The 10,705-nt window shown below is 39.3% G+C and overlaps 1 pseudogene; it reads right to left on the bottom strand.

The window, feature by feature from the left end:
• Window positions 1–902: 902 nt before the first annotated feature.
• LOC123427378 lies at window positions 903–2,883 on the bottom strand (annotated as a pseudogene).
• Window positions 2,884–10,705: the final 7,822 nt, after the last annotated feature.

Raw genomic sequence — 10,705 nt, 5'->3', positions numbered from 1 at the left:
ACTCCACAGCCTCACGAGTATAAACTGGGGCATATAAAAAAATTACTCCATACCATCACGAGTATAAACTGAGGTACATAAAATGTTACTCCAATAACTTATGAGTTTAAACTGTGATGCGAAAAGAAATACAAAAATGTACTCCATACCCTCACGAGTATAAACTGGAGCACAAAAAAATTTACTCCATACAGTCACGAGTATAAACTGAGGTACATAAAATGTTACTCCAATAACTTATGAGTTTAAACTGTGATGCGAAAAGAAATACAAAATGTACTTCATACCCTCATGAGTCCAAACTGAGGCACTCAAAGAAAATATACTCCACACCGTTACGAGTATAAACTGGGGCACTCAAAATACAAAATATACTCCACAACTTCATAAGGATAAACTCGGGCACAAAAGAATATTTACTCCAATAAACTTACGAGTCTAAACTGTGACTAAAAAAAAAAGATCTCAGCACCCTTATGACTATAAATCGGTGCACATATATACGTAAATATATACTCCAAAATCTTACGAGTCTAAATTGTGTGATTTAAAAAAAATCAAACATACCTCAAACCCTAATCAGTATAAATTGTGTCATATAGACAAGTATTACTCCAAAATCTCATAAGCCAAAGCTGTGACATATATATGCAAATAGAGACAGTATACTGGATATACGTACCATATAGTATGCGTATCTATTTTAACTGCATTAAGCAAATAAAAATCGCATGAGTGCCAATCATTAGAAAAGAGGCATACGCGTACAATAATTCCAAATCTGAATAAATAAATAACCTCGCACGTGAAAGCTGCATCAAATAGTCTGATGACATACGGACACTCGACAGTTCTTATTAAACAAAAATGCTAACCCAGATATATTTAAAAGGTTAAAAAAATCATGGCACAACAGGAAGATTTTTCATCTTCTCAAGAATAGACTCAACTTCATTGTCCATCGTGGATATCTTTTGCTTCAGGTCCTCAAGTGCCTGATTAGCCTTAGCATTAACTTCAGAAAGTGAGGCACGCAGCTCCTTAGCCTCGGCTTGCTTACTGGATCGTGTTAATTTCAGTTGCTCAACACCCTCCCCAATCTGATGCATTCTAGTATTAACCTTTTCGAGTTGAGCTTTAAGAGTCTCCCCATGCTTCCTCTCCTCGGCATATTGCTCTTCCATAGATGCCAGCTTATCATCTGTACCTTTAAAAATTCTTCAAGCAACATACATTCCTTATCTGCCACAGTGAAAGCTTCTTCTTTCTCATGAGAATGAGATCTAATCTCTTTGTGGGATTGCTGCATGTCATTTGAGATGGAAATAAGTCTTTTCAGACCTGCACGAATAGCAGCGACGCGAGCGATATCATCGCTGGCTGGAAGAAGCGAATAGACCGCCTCAAGAAGTGCATGACATTGAGGGTCAATTATCGTAGAGCTGTTCAAGCCTTCAAGTGCATGTCTGAACGATGCATCGACAGCCTTCATGATAACTTCAGTAACAAAAGGAACACCCACAGATGCCATTGCAATATGCGACGACGCTTCTTTCCTACTCACAGGAGCGTCCTCGACACCTAAAAAAAAAGTGAATATTCTTGTAAATATATATATATATAGTAAAACAAGTGAGCAAACTTTAAATAAAACATATTTTTTTAAATATATATAGAGATACCATTTAGTGCAGAAGATAGGAGGCTATCAATATCAGTCGATGGGGGCACGTTTGAAGCTATGCATGGAAAAGAAACTTGGAGATCCACATCTATGCTTGACTCATAGTCATCCACATTTAATGTGCGAAGATCACCCAAATCGTGAGCTACATCTCCATTAAGTATATTGTCCAGACCCGTGAAACTAATATCATCTTGTACATATAAAGCAGGACCATCTAATTTTATAGGGCTGGAAATATTCTCTACGTCAGCAAAATCAAGTTTTCTTTTGGAGGCAGGCCTCGCCTCCTCATCAGAAGAAATAGCTTTAGTTGTACTTGGTTCCTTTAGCTTGGAAGTTGAGAGGTTTTCACCAACTTGCATATCCGTTGGAGGCAAAGCGCTAAAGGAAGAGTCAATAACATTACTCTTATTCTTTCGCTTCTGAAAAAGAGTGACATGTGTATGTTATATGGATGAATGATGGAAATTTTAAACCAAAACGAAATAAAGATTGCTAACTCACACGTCGAGAGGCCATAGCAGGTTCATCATCTGAAAGAAAAATACCCAAAATATGATTCCAACGTTCTGCTATCTCTTTCTCTGTGGCCTCAATACCATTAATGTACCCGTCTCGGCAGTCTGCTGACACTTCCTTTATTATAACAAAATCAGAATCTGAGAGTTCGCGAGGGAGCATAAATTCTTTTGCCTTTTGCTTATACGCCTCCTTTCTCTCATCATATGAGATTTCCCCATGTGGACTACCAGCCTTAAGTTTATCCAAAATAATGGTAAACGGATGCAAAAATTTGTTCCACCATCTAGTCCATGACACGTCACATTTTCCCTCATAAGTGCTGTTGAGAGGATGATGACCTGAGCTGGGAGAAATAGATGTGACCAGTATGTGTACGCCACGCCAACGTCTGTTGTTCATAAGGATATCAAAGGATTATATGGTATCTGTTGGTCTAACTTAAGTTGGCGAGCTACACGGTCCGGGTGATATGGCTCGGCTACACATGTATCAATGTTTTGAAGTAGAAACCTCCATGGAAGAATAGCCCGTCGGATAGAAATCATGTAAGCCCTCTGTAGCTGATCTACTCCAATCAAGTTACGCGAGGAATAAGGACACCAACTTATTTTTTGAGGTTCCTCAAGATACTCATGTGCCATCTCGGACGTGAATTCAATCGGTGGCCTGAACATCGTTTGTATCATGGTTGGTTGCATCGGCACGATCTTAGGAGTAGGAAGATGATTTCCCTTCCCCTTAGGCCCAAATGATTTCCTCAAATAGAGATACATCCAACCTATGATATAATGAGTCGCCCAAGGTTTCTTGCAAAATGAGGGCCCGACAGGGTGTCTACTAATACGCCGGAGAGAAAAATATATAGAGGACAAAGCTGGCGGAGCAAGTGAAATTTTGCGTCCTACCGCAATCCAAGATGCCATGACAAGAACGCCTGGGCGAATATACGGTCCACCACCGACAACGACAAAACTGCACAACCAAATGGCGATAAATGCCGCAAGATAAATGCGTCCATCACGCATGCTAGTAAAAGTTAAGGGTTTGTCATGGCGGTTGTGGAAATGATCACACCAATCTTGGAAAGATACCAATTTGTCCTCACGCTTATCAGAAAGCTCTTCCCATGTTCGCAAAAGATCGGATAAGAAGTTTGGGTATAGAAGCAATGCAGGATCTAATTGATTGAGTGGAGGGATATATTCCTCATAAGGATCTTCGGTGATAGGAAGCCCGGCCATAAAGGAAGCCCGGCCATAAGAAGCATGTCAAGTAAAGTGATTGTACGTTCACCGCACGAGAATAGGAAAGTGTTCATTTGTGGACTCCATTTTTCTAGCAAAGACCGAAACAAAAAAGGGGAAACATCATAGTTGTAGAGGGAACAATATATAGCCCCACAGATATAATCGGTGTGGTCCTCACCCCCTTTCAGACCAAATGAGTGATTCTGAAGAACCTCGACAGCCCATTCAATATAACCATTCGGGCGCCTGACGTGCCGAACACGATGGTGCTCCCACCCTAACTGTCGTGACACCATTCTAGCCCCTAAAGCACATTTTAAATCAACCCTCGGCTTAGGTGCCGGCGGATGATAACTCAAAGCTTCAAAGGAATTTTCAGAGTGCCACCCGAGTTCCGAGGGGTCCAATTTCCCTACTCTCGCAGTTGACTTGCCAAGTTTAGGGTTAGCTGATTCATCTGTTTCTGGTTCATACATATGTTGTCTAGCTAACTCAGATAATTTGAGCTGAAATGATGAAAGGGTAGGTCCACCAAGCGCCATCTAGATAAATACATTTAAAATTATTAAACCATAACAATAAATAAAGAAATAAATAAATGAAAGGAGAGCCACAGTAATATTACCAGCCTTTGCGAACAATTACCTCCCCAAAGGCAGGCACCGCTCTGCAAAACAAAGAATGGAAGGAAATAGTAAGAAAATATTAAAAGATAACGACAAGATTGTAAATGTTTATGCGGCCGGTTGTACGTCGGACCAAGTTTACAAATATAAAACTTGCCGGCACGTCAACCACGAGAATTTTCTTTTAGAAAATAACAATACTATGCTACGTACATATATGTACTCATGGTTGTACGACGGACCGAGTTTACAAATATAAAACTCGCCGGCACGTCAACCGTAAGAAAATTTGCATTTGTAACACCATATTTGCTCCATTCATATGACATAAAATATAAAATAAAAATGGGAAAATATCCCACATAAATATTGCTACTCAGGGTTGTACGACGGACCAAGTTTAAACTTGCCGGCACGTCAACCATGAGAGAACTGGCATGACAACATTTTTTCATGTAATCACATCAAATGAGAAATAATTAACAAGATTACAGTACATACACATATGTACTCATGGGTGTACGACGGACCAAGTTGAAAACTTGCCGGCACGTCAACCATGAGCGAACTCGCATGACAATATTTTTCATTTAATCACATAAAATGAGAAATAATTAACAAAATTATAGTACATACACATATGTACTCATGGGTGTACGACGGACCAAGTCGAAAACTTGCCGGCACGTCAACCATAAGTTCAGCGTATATAATTTTCAATAAATGGATCATGCATGTCCCGTGACTTGGTTAAACTTTGCTATATCTAATGAAATAAATATTAGGTTATACATTTGTACCTTCTGGAGAAACAAGATGTATAACAGCCAGATAGAGAGCAATCCGTTCTGCACCAGGCTGTGATCAGCGTATCTATAAACAAAAGAAAGAGAGGTCAGAAGTGGGATTAAGGTATGAAACACCTTTGGTTTTGGATAATACGTAAAATCAGCCATACACTTACCGGTATGCGAAGTAAACACGAGATCATCGTAAATATTGCTAGCAAGAAATATAGATCGGATGTGATAACTGCACATACATGAAGACACTATAATTAGTCATCAGATCTAGCCAAAATTATTAAATGATGCATGATATGATCAATACCGTATCCTAACTCTAATGAAAAATTGCATCAATTCGCATGGTCGTACGACGGACCAAGCTCGTATAGAGGCTTACCGGCACGCCAACCATGAAAGTAAAATACCTAAAGGAGATTAATATGTTGGATCACGTATGCAAAGGCTGCATGTCATGGTGTTGTAGGTACAAGTAAAAAAAAAAGGAGAGGATATACCTTGCTGAAGAGGAGACGCAGAGATCAATCTAAATCAATCAAATCCTGATGGAACCTGCCTAATAGGAAGAAGAGGCAAACAAAAAAAAAAGTTAGATCGAAATTTCCCACGCAATCTACGTGATAAATATGGATGCTCGTTTGAACACACGAAACTCACCAGAAGCACATGACGATCTGTTCTACTCTGAGATTGCCAAGTCGTAATGGAACACTCGCACTCCTATGTGTAACCAAGGAAAGAGATCGGATCAAATAATCATCACAACTGAGATATGTACCGCAGATCGGCTGATGACATACTTACCAAAAAGGACCAAGTGATGCAGGCAGCGAACTTGCTAGAAGGGTTGAGCGCCTGATTGGAGGGCGAACCAAAGGAGAGGAAAGAAAAATAATGCGTTCTTGAATACGAGAAGGAGGACAGGATAAGTATATATTGTTAGCTGGTTTGGGATATACTGCTAACAACAACGCGCGTTGATAGAGTTTTCGGGAGCCGGACTCCTTATCCGATATACTGCTAACAGCCACGCGCGTTGATAGAGTTTCCAGGAGCCGGACTCCTTATCCGATCGGAAGCCTCAACAATTTTTCAAATTGAGGCCACGGTACGTGATACACGGGTTGCACCAAAAAAAATAATACTTTCGAGCTCTTAAATCCGAATCACAAATAAACAAGTGTTCACATTAAGACCTCGAGGGGCATCTGTTGACACCGATTTCGGCGAAGTAAAACATAGTGCTTAGATATTATGCAAATAAAATCATTTACATAAAATAATCAAATAAGATAGTGAATCACCGAATACATGAAAAAAAAAGATACAATGATGAATTTTCGCCTCGCGTCTCAACATAAAATAACAACAACAAAAAAAACATATAGTCGTACAAACTACATGACATATGACTTTCATATACATACGCCTTCATCAGCGGCTAAATTCCAACGTTGACCCAAATGCAAATATCACCAAAATGTTATTTATGAACATTATTCTGTCACCATTAAAAGAAATATTGGTACAATAATGTTCGTATAAAATAATATAGTGTACGATGATGTATGAGGGAAAATATCAAACCGTCATATAATTATCAGTAGAAGAAATGCTTTTCCATGTCACAACAACTAATTTGGCCTAGCTAGCCCACATAAATAAGCATCTACGTACGTGTTGAAAGTATGGGCTAAGTACATGCATATGTTATGCATGGATTAATTATGCGGCAAGATTAAGAGCTAATCGGGTAATTAACTAGTCCATGGCCCGAATGCGTAAGGCCTGCATGCATTAACTTATGATAATCAGTTGAAGTTTACCCAACTAAACTTTTGAAGCCCATTAGAAAAATCAAAGGAACGGTCCTTCGGTTCTGCACGATCAGAAGAACGTGGTCAAAACTCCTACGATCCCACGATCACATGATGTGACCGCGCCCAGCCGGAGGCCTCCCGCTAGTGTCCTCGATCCTATATATACCAACCCGGCAGTGTATAGAGGGCTGGTTGGATTCATCGTCAAGCATATTATCCATACAGCGGTCGGCTCATTCATTCAGTCAATCCATTGCTGCTCATTGATCCATCTACAGCCACTGCTTCCCATCGTTGTTCATTCATACATCCAGCCGCTGCTCCCATACACACCCGTAATCGTCATCGTTGCCGCCGGCCGTCCACTCGTCGTCGTGGTCGCCGGCCGTTCGTCTCGTCGTCGGCGACATCACCGCCGGCCGCTCGTCCGACTATACCGTCAAGGTGAGAAACAAAGCAAATTGAACTCATACTGTCCTTGCACTACTCCATACGTGAAAGAAAAGAAAAAGACTTGAAGAAGATGAGATTATAGTTCTTTTCTTGCTCTTTGGTTGGTTATATTGACACAATCATGGAGCTTCCTCTTCCTATTCTCTAGTTTGGTCATATTGACACAAACTAGGAAATATTTCTTCATATTGGCTAGATGTGTTCTTACTTCTTGGTTGGTTATATTGACACAACCATGGAGTTTTATTTCATAATTCTCGAGTTTGGTTACAATGACGCAAACCAAGAAATCTTTCTTCATATTTGCCCGATGTGTTCTTACTTCTTGGTTGGTTATATTGACACAACCATGAAGTTTTCTCCTCATAACTCTTGGTTTGGTTACATTGACACAAACCAAGTTGTTATAAAAAAAATTTAACATCTTGATAAAATATTGGCCCTTGGTTTGGTTATATTGACACAAACCAAGTGGCACTAAGAAACATGTTCATGATGGTATTATCTAAATATCTCTAAATTCACATATCATTAAATTAGGCCTCTTGGTTTGGTCACATTGACATAAACCAAGTTGCACTAAAACTATTTAACTTGATAAAATCATGTCTTTGGTTTGGTCATATTGACACAAACCAAGGTGTACTCTAAATGTATCTAGAGATAAATATTGTGCTTGGTTTGGTCATATTGACATAAGCCAAGTCACTTCAAATGTATATCACTAAATCATGTTGCACCCTCCATATGTGTCATTTATCCTATGACGCAAAGTAAGATGAAATCAAATAGTATACCTAGCTAAACCAAAACTATGTTATCACACCAAATATTTTGGTAGTAAAATAAATGAAGCTCGCCAGGTAAATATGTTAACTCAAACAAAATATTGTATGACAAGCATACCATGCATTGCTTAAATTCTCGTGCATGTAGGAAATACCACCCACATGATCCTATAGCCCTTTAGTGCATGCGACAATTAATCATTAAGGAAAATCATATAGTATAATCAAAAGTACAATCCGCTTATGATAAAACAAACATAAAGGTTGATTAATTGATCGGGCATATTAAATAATCCATGCATGCACTTAGGAATATTTCGCATGATCAAACTAATGTGAGTAAAATCAAGTAAATATGATGGTTAAAATATGTCATGTATATATTACCAAACATCATGATTATTTGAAGAAGATTAACTGCTCCTTCTAACATCCGGCGTCAACGTCATATAAGTATTATTTATAAAATGCTCCAATGCTATAAGAGCCTAAACTATTAGCATCATCAAATTGTACATCATATAAAAACTGATTTTACTTGGTTCGCTATACACGGACACAGTATGAATGTTACCTGGTGTTAGTAGTAATACAAGTAAGATAAATCCAAATAAAATGTTAAAGCAATAAACTCTGGCCATTGTCATATAAAAATATATTTATAAATTGCTCCAATGCTATAAGAGCCTAAACTATTAGCATCACAAAAATCACATGTCACAAACCCATTTTACTTGGTTACGCTACACACGGACACGGTATGAGTGTTACGTGGTGTTAGTAGTAATACAAGTAAGATAAATCCAAATAGATTGATAAAGCCATTCAAGCATGCATACATGTACTGCCAATATCAGTATAATTCAAAGAAAAATATAAAATGAAAGGTATTACATGTGATAACATAAACAAAGTTCAAAGCTCCCCCGAGCATGCCGACATTGACGACAGCGAGGAGGATCTTCCATTTTATTTTTTTATAGTTTGTAATAGCCATATGTGATGTAATCCTTTGTATTAGAAATGTTGGAATTCTTAATCAGGGCTTTTCTCTTCGGAGATGTAATTAACAGAATTTTTATATAAATATAAGAGTTCTGGAAATATGTACCTGCAATGTTTGATTTTCATTTTATTTTATGCATTGTATGCGCTTTATATTTATTCACTCTGTATCAATGACGTGGACGCGTGTTCTACACGCCCGCCATTTTCCCGTCATCAATCGCAAACAACTCGCCGGGAGACTTGTTCATCCCTTGCATGTTGTAGTTCAACACAAAGCCTTTATAGCTTGGCGGCAGTGATTGAAGGATTCTGTCAGTGATAGCTTCTTGCGGGAGTTCAATCCCCAGCTCAGCTAGACGGTTTGAGTACCCACACATTTTGAGCACATGTTCACTGACACACGAGTTTTCCTCCATCTTGCAAGCATAGAATTTATCGGAGGTCTCATACCTCTCGATCCGGGCGTTCTTCTGAAAGATAAACTCCAACTCCTGGAACATCTCAAATGCTCCATGACGCTCAAAGCGACGTTGAAGTCCCGGTTCTAAGCCATACAAGACTGCACATTGAACTATTGAGTAGTCCTCCTTACGTGCTAACCAAGCGTTCTTAACATCCTGATCAGCCGTAGCGGGTGGTTCATCTCCTAGCGCAGCATTAAGGACATAATCCTTCTTCCCAGCTTGTAATATTAGCTTAAGATTACGAGCCCAGTCTACAAAGTTGCTTCCATCATCTTTCAACTTAGCTTTCTCTAGGAACGTATTAAAATTCAGGATGACTGTCGCGTGAGCCATGATCTACAACACAAATATATTCAAAGTGGACTTAGACTATGTTCAAGATAATTAGAGTTCAACTTAATCAAATTATATGCTAAACTCCCACTCAAAAAGTACATCTCTCTAGTCATTTGAGTGGTTCATGATCCACTTACACTATCCCAAGTCCGATCATCACGTGAGTTGAGTATAGTTTCAGTGGTAAGCATCCCTATGCTAATCATATCAACTATATGATTCATGATCGACCTTTCGGTCTCATGTGTTCCGAGGCCATGTCTGCACATGCTAGGCTCGTCAAGCTTAACCCGAGTGTTCCGCGTGCGCAACTGTTTTGCACCCGTTGTATGTGAACGTTGAGTCTATCACACCCGATCATCACGTGGTGTCTCGAAACGACGAACTGTAGCAACGGTGCACAGTCGGGGAGAACACAATTTCGTCTTGAAATTTTAGTGAGAGATCACCTCATAATGCTACCGTCGTTCTAAGCAAAGTAAGGTGCATAAAAGGATTAACATCACATGCAATTCATAAGTGACATGATATGGCCATCACCACGTGCTTCTTGATCTCCATCACCAAAGCACCGGCACGATCTTCTTGTCACCGGCGCCACACCATGATCATCCATCAACGTGTTGCCATCGGGGTTGTCGTGCTACTTATGCTATTACTACTAAAGCTACATCCTAGCAAAATAGTAAACGCATCTGCAAGCACAAACGTTAGTATAAAGACAACCCTATGGCTCCTGCCGGTTGTCGTACCATCGACGTGCAAGTCGATATTTCTATTACAACATGATCATCTCATACATCCAATATATCACATCACATCGTTGGCCATATCACATCACAATCATACCCTGCAAAAACAAGTTAGACGTCCTCTAATTTTGTTGTTGCATGTTTTACGTGGTGACCAAGGGTATCTAGTAGGATCGCATCTTACTTACGCAAACAC

Source organism: Hordeum vulgare, chromosome 2H (assembly GCF_904849725.1).
Source record: "Hordeum vulgare subsp. vulgare chromosome 2H, MorexV3_pseudomolecules_assembly, whole genome shotgun sequence".
In the NCBI taxonomy this organism is placed as follows: domain Eukaryota; kingdom Viridiplantae; phylum Streptophyta; class Magnoliopsida; order Poales; family Poaceae; genus Hordeum; species Hordeum vulgare.
The sequence above is the reverse complement of the archived record's forward strand: the minus strand, read 5'-3'. Positions and strand labels throughout refer to the sequence as shown.